Raw genomic sequence first — 16110 nt, forward strand, 5'->3', positions numbered from 1 at the left:
TGCTTTGCTTCTCTAGCCTCATGTTTGTTTGATACCAGCCCTACAATTCAATCATATTCTTCACCCCCTTCACTCTCTGCTCTCTCTCTCGTCTTTGGAATTTAGCACTTGCAGTCTTCTTTGCATGCCACACACTCTGTACAGTTCTTCCCACCCAATTCTTGCTTGTTATTCAGGGTTCATGTCTTGAATCACTTCCTTAAGGAAGCCTTCCTGGATCCTTTAAGTCTGCGTTAGATGCTTTACTTATGTTCTCCTCTAGCTGCCTGTACTTTTTCACCTTCCTCAACCCACCCACCGCTAAGAGCACATATCACTATATTATAATTGCTCTGTAACTATCTGCTCTCCTGGTCTGTGAATTCTGTGAGGGCAGTGCCATGACGAGGTTGTTCACTGCGATGTCTCCAGTGCCTAGCCCAGTGCCGAGCGTACTCTAGTCATTCGAGAACATATTCTGAAATCTCAGTTCTCTGCACGGTCCCATAATAATAACTTTTTGGTACAAATCCTTCTCAAGGACCATGACCCACAGGAGCCATCTCCTCACATCCCTCACCCAAAAACCACAGGTTATGATCAAATAGAAATGTACTTGTTTCTTTTGGCTTTTATTTTATAGAGTCAAATATTCAACTGATCTGCATTTTAAATTGTGAACAGTTCCATAAAATGGCCATTCCTAGAAAGAAGGTTTTGTTTTCCTTTCTCTGATGGGGGAAAGGAGCTGGGAGCAGAAAAAAGCATGAGAAAGGGAAAAGAAAGCAGAGTCTGGCAGTATTCAGCCTGGCTGCTAGCGTTGCCCAGCCATTCCTTTTTTTTTCTTTCAATCTCCTAATAAATTCTTCTTTTCCAGAGAACATTATGACTCTTAGGATAAATGTTAAAAATAATATCTTTGTAAGCCCTGGTCAGTTAGCTCAGCTAGTTAGAGTATCATCCAGAAACACCACGGTTGCGGGTTCAAGCCTTGGTCAGGATACATACAGGAAGCAACCAATGAACACACAACTAAGTGGAACAACAAATAAATGCTCTCCCCTCCTCACCTTTCCCTCTCTGTCTTCCTAAAATCAATCAATTTAAAAAAAGAAAAAGATAGCAGTTTTGTAATAAGGCATAGAAATAGTACATTACAGGTTTATGTTACTTTCTTTAAATTTATAGTATTTTACATTCTTTTTTTTATTAACTGATATTTCCTTAGGTCTTGTGTCCATGATTTATTCTTTTTCTTTTTTTAAGCGAGAGAGAGAGAGAGAGAGAGAGAGAGAGACAGCCAGGGACAGACAGACAGGAAGAGAGAGAGATGAGAAGCATCAATTCTTTGTTGTGGCTCCTCAGTTGTTCATTAACTGCTTTCTCATATGTGCCTTGACTGGGGGGTTACATCTGAGCCAGTGACCCCTTGCTCAAGCCATTGATCTTGGGCTTCAAGCCAGCAACCTTTGGGCTCAAGCCAGTGCCCATGGGGTCACGTGTATGATCCTAAACTCAAGCAAGGGACCCCTCACTCAAGTCAGATGAGCCTGCGCTTAAGCTGGTGAACCTGGGTCCTCAGCATCCCGGGCGGATGCTCCATCGACTGCACCACCACCTGGTCAGGTCCATGATTTATTCTTAACAAACAAAACGCTGGCTTGATTATTCAGCCTTTAAAAAGGGAGGAGATTCCAATATATCACATATGCATGAGCTTTGAAAACATTATGCTAAGTGAAATAAGCCATCACAAAAGGACAACCATTGAATAATTTCACTAATATGAAGTACTTAGAATAGTCAAATTCATAGAGACAGAAAGTAGAATGTTAACTGTCAGTGACTGGGGGGAGGGGGAGGGGACGTCATTCTTTAATGAGTAGAGCAATTCAGTTTGGGAAAAAAGTTCTAGAGATAGATGATGGTGATGATTGCACAGCAATATAAATGTATGTAATGCTACTGAAGTGTACACTTAAAAATGGTTAAAATTGTAAATTGTATGTTATGTATATTTTATCACAATAAAAACATGGGGCAATCTTGTTTCTTAGCCTTGAAACTGCATTAACTGGCAGCTCTTGGAACCCTGGACAGACTGGTATATATAAGGCAGTGCCGTTCATGCAATTAAAAAATCTGAATGTAAAGTGGTTTAGAAGCAGCTTATTGGTTAAAGCTGAAGGCTGAAAACATTCCCAAGAATAAAATCCTGTTCTATATTTAGTAGCCATGAAGTGTTCTCTCAAGATCATTTACAAGAACTCCTATTCTTGCATATCCCTTAAGAAAAATGTCTTCTCTACGAAATCTTCCTTAGTTCCCAAGTAGGAAAGTAGTACAGCAGCATAGAAAAGGGTTCGAACCCTGGATCCAGAGTATCTGAAACTAAATGTGGCTCCACTTTGAGGAACTAGCCCTTTGTGCTTTGATGTTATCTGGAAGTTAGGAAAAATAACAATAGCACTTTCCTCATAGAGTTGTTGTGAAGTTTAAGTATATACTGTATTTCTCATGTATAAGACGCACCCTTTTCCAAAAAATCTGGGGTCTAAAAATTGGGTGCGTCTTATAAAGTGGTTGTAGTTTTTTTACTTGCATTTCCCGCCTTTTCGCACTTGTTTTTACTCTCACTGTTGAAGACAGCGATTCGTCATCAGACACAGATGAGGACAAGCTAAGTGATGGGAATTTTGACAGTGATGAGGAGTTGTATGAATTTTATGATTAATGAAACTTGAGTTCAATTACTTTATGTAATACTTTTTTTTTTCAAATTTCGGGCCCCAAAATTAAGGTGCATCATACATGGGAGCATCTTATACATGGGAGCATCTTATACATGGGAGCATCTTATACATGGGAGCATCTTATACATGGGGAAATACAGTAAATCACTATGAATAGTGTCTGGCACAATAATAAATGTTATACGTAAGCATAATATAGATGTTAGCTATTCTTTCTCTTCTTCATACTCACATTCAATGCAGTGGTGCTCATAGTGTGCTCTGGGCACTCCTGGGGATCCCTGAGAACTTTTAGGGGATCTGTAAGGTCAGAACTATTTTCATAATAAGATGTTGTGGGGAAAAAGAAACCCTCATTCACTGCTCGTAGGAATGTAAACTGGTACAACTACTATGGGAAATGGTATGGATGCTCCTCAAAAACTTAAGATTAGGATGAACATATGACCCAGGAACCCCTTTTCTGGGTACTGCCCTCAGATTTTGAAAACATTTATTCACAAAGATATATGCACCACTGTGTTCACTGCAGCATTATTCATGATGGCCAAGACGTGGAAAAACCGAAGTGTCCTTTGATAGAGGATTGGATAAAGAAGATGTGGTACATATATACAATGGGAGAAGATGTATATATGTACCACATATATAGAAATAATGATATTTACAACAACATGGATGGACCTTGAGAACATTATACTGTGTGAAATAAGTAAATCAGAAAGAGCTAAAAACTGCATGATTTCACACATACGTGGGAATAAAACTGAAACTCATAGACACAGATAACAGAATGGTGGTTACCAGAGGGAAGAGAGGTAAGTGGGGTAGTAATGAGGGCCAAATATATGGAGACAAAAGGTGATTTGAATTTAGGTGGTGGGCACACAATACAATACACAGATCATGTATCAGAAATGTACACTTGAAATGTATATAATCTTATTAACCAATGTCATCCTAATACATATAAAAAATCCTCTTAAAAAATAAAGACATCATTTTATTTTTTTATTGATACTCCCTTACAAGTATACAGTGAAATTTCTCAGTGGTTACTATAAGCCATTCGATACAACAGCAGATAAAAGCAGAAATGGAGATGAAGACCTAGCTATCATCTAATGCAGTGGTCCCCAACCTTTTTTGGGCCATGGACCAGTTTAATGTCAGAAAATATTTTCACGGACCAGCCTTTGGGGTGGGACGGATAAATGTATCACATGATAGAGACAAGCGTCAAGAGTGAGTCTTACATGGAAACAACCAAAAAGCCCTTCAATAGAAGACTGGATAAAGAAGATGTGGCACATATACACTATGGAATACTACTCAGCCATAAGAAATGATGACATCAGATCATTTACAGCAAAATGGTGGGATCTTGATAACATTATAAGGAGTGAAATAAGTAAATCAGAAAAAAACAAGAACTACATGATTCCATACATTGGTGGAACATAAAAATGAGACTAAGAGACATGGACAAGAGTGTGGTGGTTACCAAGGGTGGGGGGGGAGGGAGGACATGGGAGGGAGGGAGGGAGAGAGTTAGGGGGAGGGGGAGGGGCACAGAGAACTAGATAGAGGGTGACGGAGGACAATCTGACTTTGGGCGAGGGGTTTGCAACATAATTTGATGACAAAATAACCTAGACATGTTTTCTTTGAATATATGTACCCTGATTTATTAATGTCATCCCATTACCATTAATAAAAATTTATTAAAAAAAAAAAAAGAGTGAGTCTTAGATGGATGGAACAGAGGAAATCTGGTCATTTTTAAAAAATAAAACATCGTTTAGACTTAAATATAAATAAAACAGAAATAATGTAAGTTATTTATTCTTTCTCTGCGGACCGGTACCAAATGGCCCATGGACCGGTACCGGTCCGCGGCCTGGGGGTTGGGAACCACTGATCTAATGTATTATGTCAGAAACTAAAGAAACATGCAAAAATCTCTTCTCTAATACTAGTTTCCTCACAATATTTGGAGGTATGGGAGCTACAGTTATTTTTCATTAATAAAGTTTCTTTATGATAATATGCAATGGTTTTTATTTAAAAAATAGTATTTAAATTTTTTCTCAGTTTTAAGTTCAACTATGGTAAATGTAGAAGATATAACCCATATAAACAAAAGCCCTTGGTAATCCTCAATAATTTTTTGATATTGAGATCAAGGAGTTTGAGAACCACAGTTCTATTATATGATAATATAGTATATATATATCAATCTCTATAAGTTGACTGGGAATGTTTATGGACAGGAATACTTCTTTTTAATTCCTCAGTCATCAACTGACAGCCTTTTTTTTCACACAGTAGACAGTCAATAAAGGGAATGAAGCCAAATATAGTAGCAACTACGATTTATTCAGGGATTAGTACTGTATATGTTATGCACTGTGCTTAGCCTTTTATTGAACACTCACTAGGTTCTAGAATTATCCCTGTGATATAATTGCGGGAAACTTAAGAGACATTAAATAACTTACACAAGGCATAGGTAGTTGATAAACAGAAATGCCAGGATTCAACCATCACCTGCCTAATTTTAGAAGCCAAGTTCTCAACAATGTCAAAAGAGTGGGAAAATGTCGAAATGAGAGAAGCTATGATTAGGCAAGACAAATTAATTACAAGCATGATTCCAGTAGTATCTATCAAGTAAGTACCTGGTTTACCTTTGCTAGAGGTGTGTAATCTGGATTTCACGCTGGATTTTTTTCCAATGTGTAACACTGGTTATTCACAGTGTGACTGGGAACAATTTTTATTTGCTTTAACACAGCATACTTTCTTATACTAATGTTAATAAGTCCTTCCTAATATGGTCAGCTCCTTAACCAGAAAGTACTGCCTCTGCCACTCGTGAAGGTGAAAATATGGCCCCTCTTACTACCTAATACCTCTGAAATAACTAGTAAGACAAATTTTGCTAGGCCTAAGCAAAGGCCTTCCTCCCCACCTCCACCTCTCAAGCGGGGACAGGCAGGAACTCTGGAAGCAGAACTTCAGGACAGGAGCACAGAAGAACTGCAGCCAGGGCACAGACACAATGCCGAATAACTAGGAAGACAAATTTTAACAGGTGACATTATAAAAGCAATATGGCAATATTATAAAAATTTGAGAAATAGATAAAAAATAATTCTATCACCCTAACTCAAAAAATTTTAGTGTACTTCAATAAATTTTAAACATAACTAATTGTTCTCTACTTGAAACTTTGTCTCTTGTTTCTTTTCTCTTAATCACTACAGCATACATTTTTTTCATGATTGCATAATTTCATCAGTATCATTTTATCATTTTTAAATGATAGCATATATTATATCAATTGGCTATTAATTATAATTAATTCTTATTATTTGTGATAGTTGTGTTGTATAAAGTCAACACAAACACTGACCTAGTGAATACCAAACCACTGCTCCTAGGGGAAATACAGGATTAGCTGGTTACAACATTTTTGTCAACTGACAACCTTGCTTTATTTGTGCTTCTGTTTAAAGAAACTTTACTTACTATATATTGTTGATTTATCAACACTGAACTTATGGCCAACAGCACAATAAAATCATGCTTAAACAAAGCCTAGTTTCTCCATAAGGCACATCATAGCCTTCTGGCACTCAGGAATTAGTCAGCACTATCACTGTTGTTTTTTTGTTTTTTTAGGAAAGGAGAGAGAGAGAAAGGGAGACAGAAAGAGGGACAAACAAGAAGGGAGAGATCAGAAGCATCAACTTGTAGTTTCAGCATCTTAGTTGTTCATAGATTGCTTCTCATATGTGCCTTGACCAGGGGGCTCCTGCTGAGCCAGTGACCCTGCGCTCAAGCCATCGACCCTGTGCTCAAGCCAAAGGTGACCTCAGGGTCTGGAACCTGGGTCCTCAGCATCCCAGGCCAATGCTGTAGCTTTATCCACTGCACCACCACCTGGTCAGGCTGGTTGAGGCTATTTTAAAAAGCAACATCTCCAACAAAAAGCACAATCATGCAAAAAACAGGGCACTGAATCAACTTCTGAAAGGTCACCCCTTTACAGTATTAGCATTGAAACAAGAAGGCAGAACTGTTGCCTTCCCCCATCTCAGCTGGGTGCATACACTTTAGGTAACTCGAGTTTTTCACTGCTCTACGCATGTCTGTGAATGACTGTAAAGTGTTACAAGTATTGATTTGGGGGTTAAAAATAAATTTTAGTGAATAGGTAAGTTCACAAATACTAAATTTGCACGTAATGACTATCAACTATATTTCCCGATTATTGAAGAGTTAGGCTATTTCTTTTTTTTCTATTAACAGAATGCTGTGATTAATATTTTAATTCACAAAACTTCTTCCTGTAGAAGTATTTCCTCATGAACTACTGAGGTAGTTATAATTTTGATAGAGCCTATTTATTGCAGTAGTTCTTGGAGTGGCTTGTGCCAATCCTTTGGATTCTTTTTTTCATATAAATAAATCTTTATTAATTTTAATGGGGTGACATCAATAAATCAGGGTACATATATTCAAAGAAAACATGTCCAGGTTATCTTGTTGTTCAATTATGTTGCATACCCATCACCCAAAGTCAGATTGTCCTCCGTCACCTTCTATCTAGTTTTCTTTGTGCCCCTCCCCTTCCCCTTCCCCTCTCCCTCCTTCCTTCCCCCCCCCATAACCACCACACTCTTGTCCATGTCTCTTAGTCTCGTTTTTATGTCCCATCAATATATGGAATCATGCAGTTCTTGGTTTTTTCTGATTTACTTAGTTCACTCCGTATAATGTTATCAAGATCCCACCATTTTGTTGTAAGTGATCCAATGTCATCATTTCTTATGGCTGAGTAGCATACCCTAGTGTATCTGTGCCACATCTTCTTTATCCAGTCTTCTATTTTTTTTTTACAGTGATTAAAGCCTTTAAGCAAACTCTTGGTCAATACAACAACAATCCATAAAAGAGTAGTGTCCTTAACATGTTCACCAACACCATTCCAGATCCCTGAAAATGCAACCCAACCCCAGTTCAGTCCGTTAGGAGCTGTCACTTTGGATTCTTGCTACTTGCAAATTGGGGTCCATGGACCAGTAGTAGCATCGTGTCACCTGGAAGCGAATTAGATGCTGACAACATTACCCAGAATCTGGTTTTTAATAAAATCCTCAAATGATTCCTATGCACATTAAAAGTCTGAGAAGCTCTGCTGTAAGTCAAGTATTCTCAAACATCAGTATGCATCAGCTTCACCTGCAGCTTGTTAAAACAGATGCCTAAGCCCTCAGAATTTCTGGGGGCTGGCCTGAGAATCTGCATTTATAACAAGTCTCCTGGTGATGCTGATGCCCGTGGTCCCAGGGCCCCACTAGGAGAAGCACTGTGTAAGCTGGTCCATGGGTAAGTCTGTTGCAGGATTCATGTTTTTAAACTGCTAATGCTTTTTTTTTTTGGTAGAAGAAAGAGAAGAAAATAATTGGTTTATAGCTCATCAAAAGAAACCATCAGCGAATAGGGCCAGGTTTTGTGGAGGTGGGTTAGCTAGCCAGAATGGTCCGACTGATTAGACTCTGTCATGGCTGGTGGAGAACAGCCAATATGGATGGGTCAACTGAAAAACAAAAATATAGTTTAAAAAATTATTTTCTCTCTTATTATTTAGGAACATTCTATAAAGTAATCTATTAAAGTATCTGAAAAAATTCTTATTGAGTAGTTTTTCTTAAAGATGTTATATTTTATGAGTTACATACAAAAATAAGATAATCTGAAGAATCTGCTTCATAAAATTTGTCATAGAAACGTTTTTTGGGCCCTGGCCGGTTAGCTCAGCGGTAGAGCATCAGCCTGGCGTGCAGGGGACCCGGGTTCGATTCCCGGCCAGGGTACATAGGAGAGGCGCCCATTTGCTTCTCCACCCCCCCCCCTCCTTCCTCTCTGTCTCTCTCTTCCCCTCCCGCAGCCGGGGCTCCATTGGAGCAAAGATGGCCTGGGCGCTGGGGATGGCTCCTTGGCCTCTGCCCCAGGCGCTAGAGTGGCTCTGGTCGTGGCAGAGCGACGTCCTGGAGGGGCAGAGCATCGCCCCCTGGTGGGCAGAGCATCGCCCCTGGTGGGCGTGCCGGGTGGATCCCGGTAGGGTGCATGCGGGAGTCTGTCTGACTGTCTCTCCCCGTTTCCAGCTTCAGAGAAATACACACAAAAAAAAGAAACGTTTTTTGTTTTTTCTTTTTTGGTTTTCTGTGACAATATACAGCAATGGAGGACTAGGTCTCAAAACAAGGCCCCCAACCTTAGTTTCCTGGTCTTTGGTCTTTGCGGCTACTCAGGAATAAACCAGAGGAGATTTCTCATAGAAGATGAAAGCCTCCAGACTAAGTTTCCTCACCCTGAATCTCCAAGTCCAGGACACAGTCCATTCCAATGCATAACTACTCTCCAGAGTAAACACATTTCTGAGTACAGGTCATATGCAGTTCAGGTAAAGCACAATTATGGTTCATATCGATCACGAGCCTGGCAAACTATTTTCATAGTAATGACATTATTTTCTTTTTTACCTGAATAGGTACTCCTTTGCAGTGACTCCCTTTTCCTTGCCCTACAGGCCCTTTCACTCGGCATTAATAATGAGGTTATCTTGGTCATTTCTCTTTATTTTCCAGACTTGGTCCAAAGCTTTTAGAATCTGGTTGGCTAGCTGTTCTTTGTTTTTAAAACTATTCCATGGCCTTTCAAATAGGTAGCAGAAAAAAGAGAGAAGCATTTATAAAACAATTCATGGCAAAGGCACTTTGATTCTAACAAAAGCCACTACAAAATTCAGTTAAGGGAAATCCGTGTCAACGTAGACAACTTTGATCAGAGGAGAGCAGGTGACAAGGAGTGAGTTCTGTCTCAGTGTGTGTGGGCAGAAGCCCTGTTTGGAGAAAAGATCACTACAGAAAACATAACGGATTATGTAATTGTTTTTTCTTCTCACAAAAATCTAATCCTGTCTCCAAGTCTCTGAGAATATTTAAGGATGAGATTAGAGCCTAGGTTTGATAATTAACACAAGCAGTATAAAGCAAATGTTCAGTTATTTTTGATTAGACAAACAGATGGAAGAAATTCTGTTCAAACATGGCCAGAAATAGGAGGGGGGAGCTGAGGAGAAGGGAGGGAAAACCTGGCAAAGCAGTACAATGTCTTTTCACACTGGCTCTTGACCCTAGCAGCTGCAGTATCAGGTGGGTATTTCCCAGGAGTTTCTACCTTTGGCAAAGGTTTTAAATGAGCCTGTAATTTACATCTAGAAAATAGTGACTAGAAATATCCAAAGGTATGCTGCATCTGTTTCTCCTTAGTGTACATATGTATTTGAATTTATTATATGACAGGAAATAACTGGTGAGTAATTAGTAAAATGCTTAATCTCACTTTCCTCAAAAGACTATTTTCCCTGGAAAAAGTGGTCATGGCTTTGTATTCTGGTGGGCTTGATCTCAGGAGTCTCAATTATACACGCTTGCAGATAGCCTAATGCGTCCCATTAAAGGCAGGGGGAACAGCTACTAGAAATGCAGGCTCAGTGCCTTGGGGGTAATAAGAGGCCTCAGTGGGCTTATTTTGCAAATTGAGCTCTCTTTTGAAAATAGCAACTGTGATAGCCCTCCTTAGGTCTCTAAAAACGTCTTTTTCCGTTTGGGTCCCGGCTCTACTTTCTTTGGTTGAAGATGGAAACCGCTGTCTTGGCTGCACCTGCCTGAACCCATCCCTGAGCCATCAGCTCGGCCAGTCTCCCTGGGCCCTCCATCACCTTTCTCCAGTGCTTTGTCTTTGGTTACTTCTAAGCCCTTTACCCTCAGAATCTAGAATTTCACAAACATATCCTTCGAGTAAAGTTCAATTCTACTACTACCCCCAGCCCAGGAGTTTACAATACAAGTAAGCACACTAAAAACAATACCATCTGTCTTACATTGTTTTTTCTCAAAAATTTTAAACAACTAAAATTGCACAGTTACTACACATTCTCTTAGGACTGTCCTGCAATATATCATTTCTTTCTGAAAGCTATTTTCACCACACTGCTACACATATAAGTATTATTACTAAATGGAACCACTATTGAAATTATAGTAGATGTTAGGACTAGCATTAGCCTTCTCTGCTTGACTATTTATACAAATAAAAAAGGATATAAGAAAAATTTTAGATTGATGAACACAAATATAAAAAAGAAGTTTTTTGTTTTATAATATTTTTAATTAATTTATTTTTTCTTTGACAAAAAAGATCTGCAAACTTAAAACACCAATCCATCAACCAACTTCTTATTTGGACAAAAGAGTAATTTTCAAAAGCTAGTAACTCTCATGCAAATAAAATCTTATTTTTTTCAAACACTGGTTATACTCATTTAATGCGTCTTCATTTTCTTATTTACTGCAGTCTTTCTATCTTCATCAAGCTTCAGCCTGAGTTAGAGAATGATAGGAGGTAGTAAGAGATGGACAGAAAGTGCAAATATGATGAGTTTTGTTTCTTAATAGCACTAATGAAAGTCAGGTCAAGGAAAAGGCTACAACACACAACAAAACTGAGGTTATTAGATAGATCATCTGTAGTCACATTCCATATTAGCCCAGACTCCCAAATTCTCATGTAATGAAAACTCTCTCTTGACTACAAAGAACAATGGTCAAGCCAGATGACATTTATGACAGGCATGCTAAAGGATGGTAAGGTCAGATCTCATCAGGACTCTATTCCCACTTACAAGGAAGTCCCTGGGCAAATCTGAAAGTGATTTAACCTTTGTATGTCACCCAGGCATCTCGTGACACTTCTGACACTTTCTCCGCCTCCTTAAGTATAGCAGCGTCCCAAGGGGGCTAAAACTCTACAAAGTTGCTATGAAAGAATTAGAGTAAAAGATTTTAACCAAATTGTCTTAGAAATTGTCACTTGCCTATTGATCTTGGTAATAACCAGATTGTAAGATCCTTCTACCATGTTAAAGTTAGAAAGGACATTTGAGATCATGAAAAACAATTTCTTCATCTTGTATGTTAAATCCAAAGCTGAGAAAAAAATTTAAAAAGTTGGGAGAATTGTCTTGCCAAAGGTGACCTGAGACTGCTGTATAGGTCCTTGTACGTAGTCTTAGTCCAGTTCCTCTCTCATCGCATCTTGTGCCTTACGGAAGGTAAAAGACGTCGTGTTGATTTTTATCCATTATTAATATAAGCAATTTTCTAGGTAGAGAAAAAAGGCTTACATTTTACTTACAAACATACCTAGAAGGATCAATACTAATAGGACAGCACGCAGAGTTTGAAAATATCTCCCAAGCACCAGCCCTGCCCTGGCCTCCACCCAGTGGACAACTCACTAATCCAAAAAAATTGTGTCACACAATAAACAAATGTTCATGAATGTCTACTCTGCTGGGTGCTGGGATGAAGTGGTAAACAAAAGGTTAATACTATCAACTTTAAGTTTTAGTACTTAGAACTCTTTATCCAAAATGCCTGACTGGTCAACCTCAGTTAGATGGTTCCTCAGTCTCTTCGAGGAATCTATGTCTGCACAAAGACTATACAACAAAAAGGTCTCTTTTTGACTCTTCCCTAACCCCAGCACTCTCTAGTCCCCTCCCACTTTTATTTTGCTCCTTAACATTTATCATCATCTAAACACAATTTACTTATTCATTCTTTGTCCACCCCAATAAAATAAGCCCAAGAGGGCAAGAATTTTTGTGTTTTTTCCACTGCTGTGTACTCAGTACAGAGAACATATAGTAAATGCTCAATAATATTTGTTGATCAAATGAATGCTAACACTTCTACACCTAAAGATTTTATTTGATATATCCTCTTTTCCATCGTGGTCTCAAAATAATTGCCTTTGCTCATCCTTGCATGCCTCAGATACTGGCCCTCCATCCTCTTAGACTTCTTCCTGCCAGTTGCATCTAGGCAGAGTATAGCCAGCCTCGGCTCCATAACTAGGTGTCACATGAAAATCTTTTACTCCCACTCTTGTATCTTCTACTGTGCCAACACACCCCTGTATGGCCCCAACCACCATACTTCTCTTACCCTTTGTCCAGTCCAGAGCAGTCCTACAGAAGATGAAAGATTCATGCTGGACTGCACCAATAACAACTCCTGGTAGGACTCAATGATCAAAATTCATGGTAAATGAAGAGAAATAATGGGATTAGGAATTAGAGCTGAGCCTGACCAGGCAGTGGTGCAGTGAATAAAGCATTGGACTGGGACGCAGAGGACCCAGGTTCGAAACCCCAAGGTCACCAGCTTGAGTGCGGGCTCATCCAGCTTGAGCACGGGCTCACCAGCTTGAGCATGGGGGTCTCTGGCTGGAGCGTGGGATCATAGACATGACCCCATGGTCGCTGGCTTGAGCCCAAAGGTCGCTGGCTTGAACCCAAGGTTGCTGGTTTGAGCAGGAATCACTCGCTCTACAGTAGCCCCTGGGTCAAGGCACATATCAGAAAGCAATCAACGAACAACTAAGGCACTGCAACAAAGGATTGATGCTTCTTATCTCTCTCCCTTCCTGTCTGTCCCTCTCTCTGTCTCTCTCGCTATCTGTGTCAGAAAAAAAAAAAGAATTAGAACTGAATTTGAAAATTGAGTCAGACCAGGGGTCCCCAAACTACGGCCCGCGGGGCGCATGCGGCCCCCTGAGGCCATTTATCCAGCCCCCGCCGCACTTCTGGAAGGGCACTTCTTTCATTGGTGGTCAGTGAGAGGAGCACAGTTCCCATCGAAATACTGGTCAGTTTGTTGATTTAAATTTACTTGTTCTTTATTTTAAATATTGTATTTGTTCCCGTTTTGTTTTTTTACTTTAAAATAAAATATGTGCAGTGTGCATAGGGATTTGTTCATAGTTTTTTTTTATAGTCCGGCCCTCCAGCGGTCTGAGGGACAGTGAACTGGCCCCTTGTGTAAAAAGTTTGGGGACCCCTGAGTCAGACCCTTTCTGAACCTGTTTTCTCATTTGTAAAATGGGAGTAATAGTACCTACATCATAATCATGAAGGTTGTATTTTAAATTTTTATTGATTGACTGATTTTGAGAGAGAGAGGAAGAGAAAGCAATATAGATTTGTTATTCCACTCATTTATGCATTCATTGGTTGATCCTTTTTTTTTAATTCAGTGAGAAGAGGGGAGGCAGAGAGACAGACTCCTGCATGTACCCTGACTGGGATCCACCCAGTAAGCCCAGTAGGGGGCAATACTCTGCCCATCTGGGGTATTGCTCTATTGCTTAGCAACCAAGCTCTTCTTAGCACATGAGGTGAGGCCATGGAGCCATCCTCAGCCCCCCCCCTGGGGCCAACTTACTCCAATCAAGCCATGGGTGCAGGAGAGGAAGGGGGGGAGAGAGAAACAAGAGGGGGAGGGGTGGAGAAGCAGATAGGTGCTTCTCCTGGGTGCCCTGACTGGGAATTGAATCTGGGACATCCATATGTCAGGTGGATGTTCTATCACTGAGCCAACTGGCCAGGGCCTTTTGGTTGATTCCTGTGTGTGCCCTGACTGGGGATCAAACCTGCAACCCTGGTGTATTAGGACAATGTTCTAACCAGCTGAGCTACCTGGCCAGGGTGAGGGTTATAGTTTAAATGAAATAATGTATGTGAAAGCTCTTAGCAGATTTATAGGCAAGTAGAAGGTGCTTAATAAATATTAGTTTCTTTTCTTCTTTTAATTTAACATATTTCACTAACTTCCAATTATGTCCTCACCCTTTGAAAATGACTAACTCCTACTTAGCAAGAAAATCCATGCTTTCTGGTATGAATCTTCTTTTTTTAAAATTTAATTCAATTTAGTTTTTATTATTATTAAATGAGAGGTGGGGAGGCAGAGACAGACTCCCACAGGTGCCCCAACTGGATCAACCCAGCAAGCCCCCTATGGGGCAATGCTCTGCCCATCTGAGGCCGCTGCTCTGTGGCTTGGCAATTGAGCTATTTTAGCACCTGAGGTGAGGCCATCCTCAGTGCCCAGGGCCAACTTGCTTGAATGAGTCATGGATGTGGGAGGGGAGGAGAGGGGGAGGAAAAAGGAGAGAAGGGAGGAGTAGAGAAGCAGATGATCGCTTTTCCTGTGTGTCCTGTCCATGAATCGAACCCAGGACTTCCACACGCCAGGCTGATGCTCTACCATTGAGCCAACCAGCCAGGGCCTGAATCTTCTTAATATTCCTCACTTCTTTCATTTCTATATCAGAATTGTGTGTCTTAACTCATCCTCTCCTCTTCTTTTCTAAGACTATCCCTTTGTCCACACCAATAGTTTTCAACCCTGGCTGCAAATTAAAATCATCTGGGGAGCCTTTAGAAAATACAGATGTCTAGGCCCATCACAGACTACTTAAATATGAACTCTGGAGGCAGGAGCATGGCATCAGTATTTTTTTAAGTTTCCTGGTAGAATGACATGACTATTCAATTGGGGGAGGAGTGGGAGAGCAGTCTTGTAAACAAATATTGCTGGACCTGCATAGACACCCTCCTTCAAAAGAATGAAATTGAACCCATGCACATTAATGAACTCAAAATGGACTTAAATGTAAGAGCTAAAACTATAAAAGTCTTAGAAAAAAACAGGAGTAAATTTTCCTAAACCTTGGGTTAGGCAAAACCTTCTTAGATATGACACCAAAAGCACAAGCAACAAAAGAAAAAATAGAGAAATTGAACTTTATCAAAATCTAAAATTTTGTGCAGCAAACAACATCAAGAAAGTGAAAAGAAAACCCACAAAATATAACACAGTATTCGCAAGCCATATATTTGATAAAGAACTTGTATCCAGAATATATAAGGGACACTTAAATTCAATAATAAAAAAGATAAATACAGTTAACTAATTTTTTAAATGGGCTAAAGGTGAATAGAATAGACATTTCTGCAAAGAAGAAGTACAGATGGTCAAGAAGCACATGAAAAGATGCTCAATATCATTAGGCATTAGGGAAATGTAACCAAAACCACAGGAGTTACCACTTCAAACTTACAAAGATGTCTCTAGTCAAAAAGAAAAATAATGTGTTGGTGAGGATGTGGAGAAGTGGAAAACCTCATGCAGTGCTGCTGGAAATATGAAATGGTGCAGCAGCTTTTGGAAAACAGTTTGTATTTCCGGCAAATGTTAACTGTACCGTTATCATATGACCCAGTAATTCTACTTCTAGGTATATAACCAAGAGAAATAAAAACATATTTTCACACAAAAAAGTGTTCACAAATTTATATAGTAGCAGTATTCATAACAGTCCAAAGTGGAAACAACCCAAATGTCCATCAATGAAACGGATAAAAGTAGTATATTTGTACAATGTGATATTCAGT

General features: G+C 39.6%; 1 protein-coding gene across 7 annotated transcripts in view; it reads right to left on the reverse strand.

The window, feature by feature from the left end:
* MAP3K13 (mitogen-activated protein kinase kinase kinase 13) overlaps positions 1–16110 on the reverse strand; it is a 182495-nt gene that overhangs the window by 82791 nt on the left and 83594 nt on the right. Inside the window, exon 1 of one of the 7 annotated variants that reach the window (XM_066240643.1) lies at positions 12818–12895. The exons of 5 other annotated variants lie outside the window; for them this stretch is intronic. The gene's annotated coding sequence lies outside the window, so the exon portion shown is untranslated. Of the gene's footprint in view, positions 1–5706; positions 5771–12817; positions 12896–16110 lie in introns of those variants that run through there. One more of the 7 variants, XM_066240646.1, reaches the window with a different exon arrangement.

This window comes from Saccopteryx bilineata, chromosome 8, assembly GCF_036850765.1.
Source record: "Saccopteryx bilineata isolate mSacBil1 chromosome 8, mSacBil1_pri_phased_curated, whole genome shotgun sequence".
NCBI classification, from domain to species: Eukaryota; Metazoa; Chordata; class Mammalia; order Chiroptera; family Emballonuridae; genus Saccopteryx; species Saccopteryx bilineata.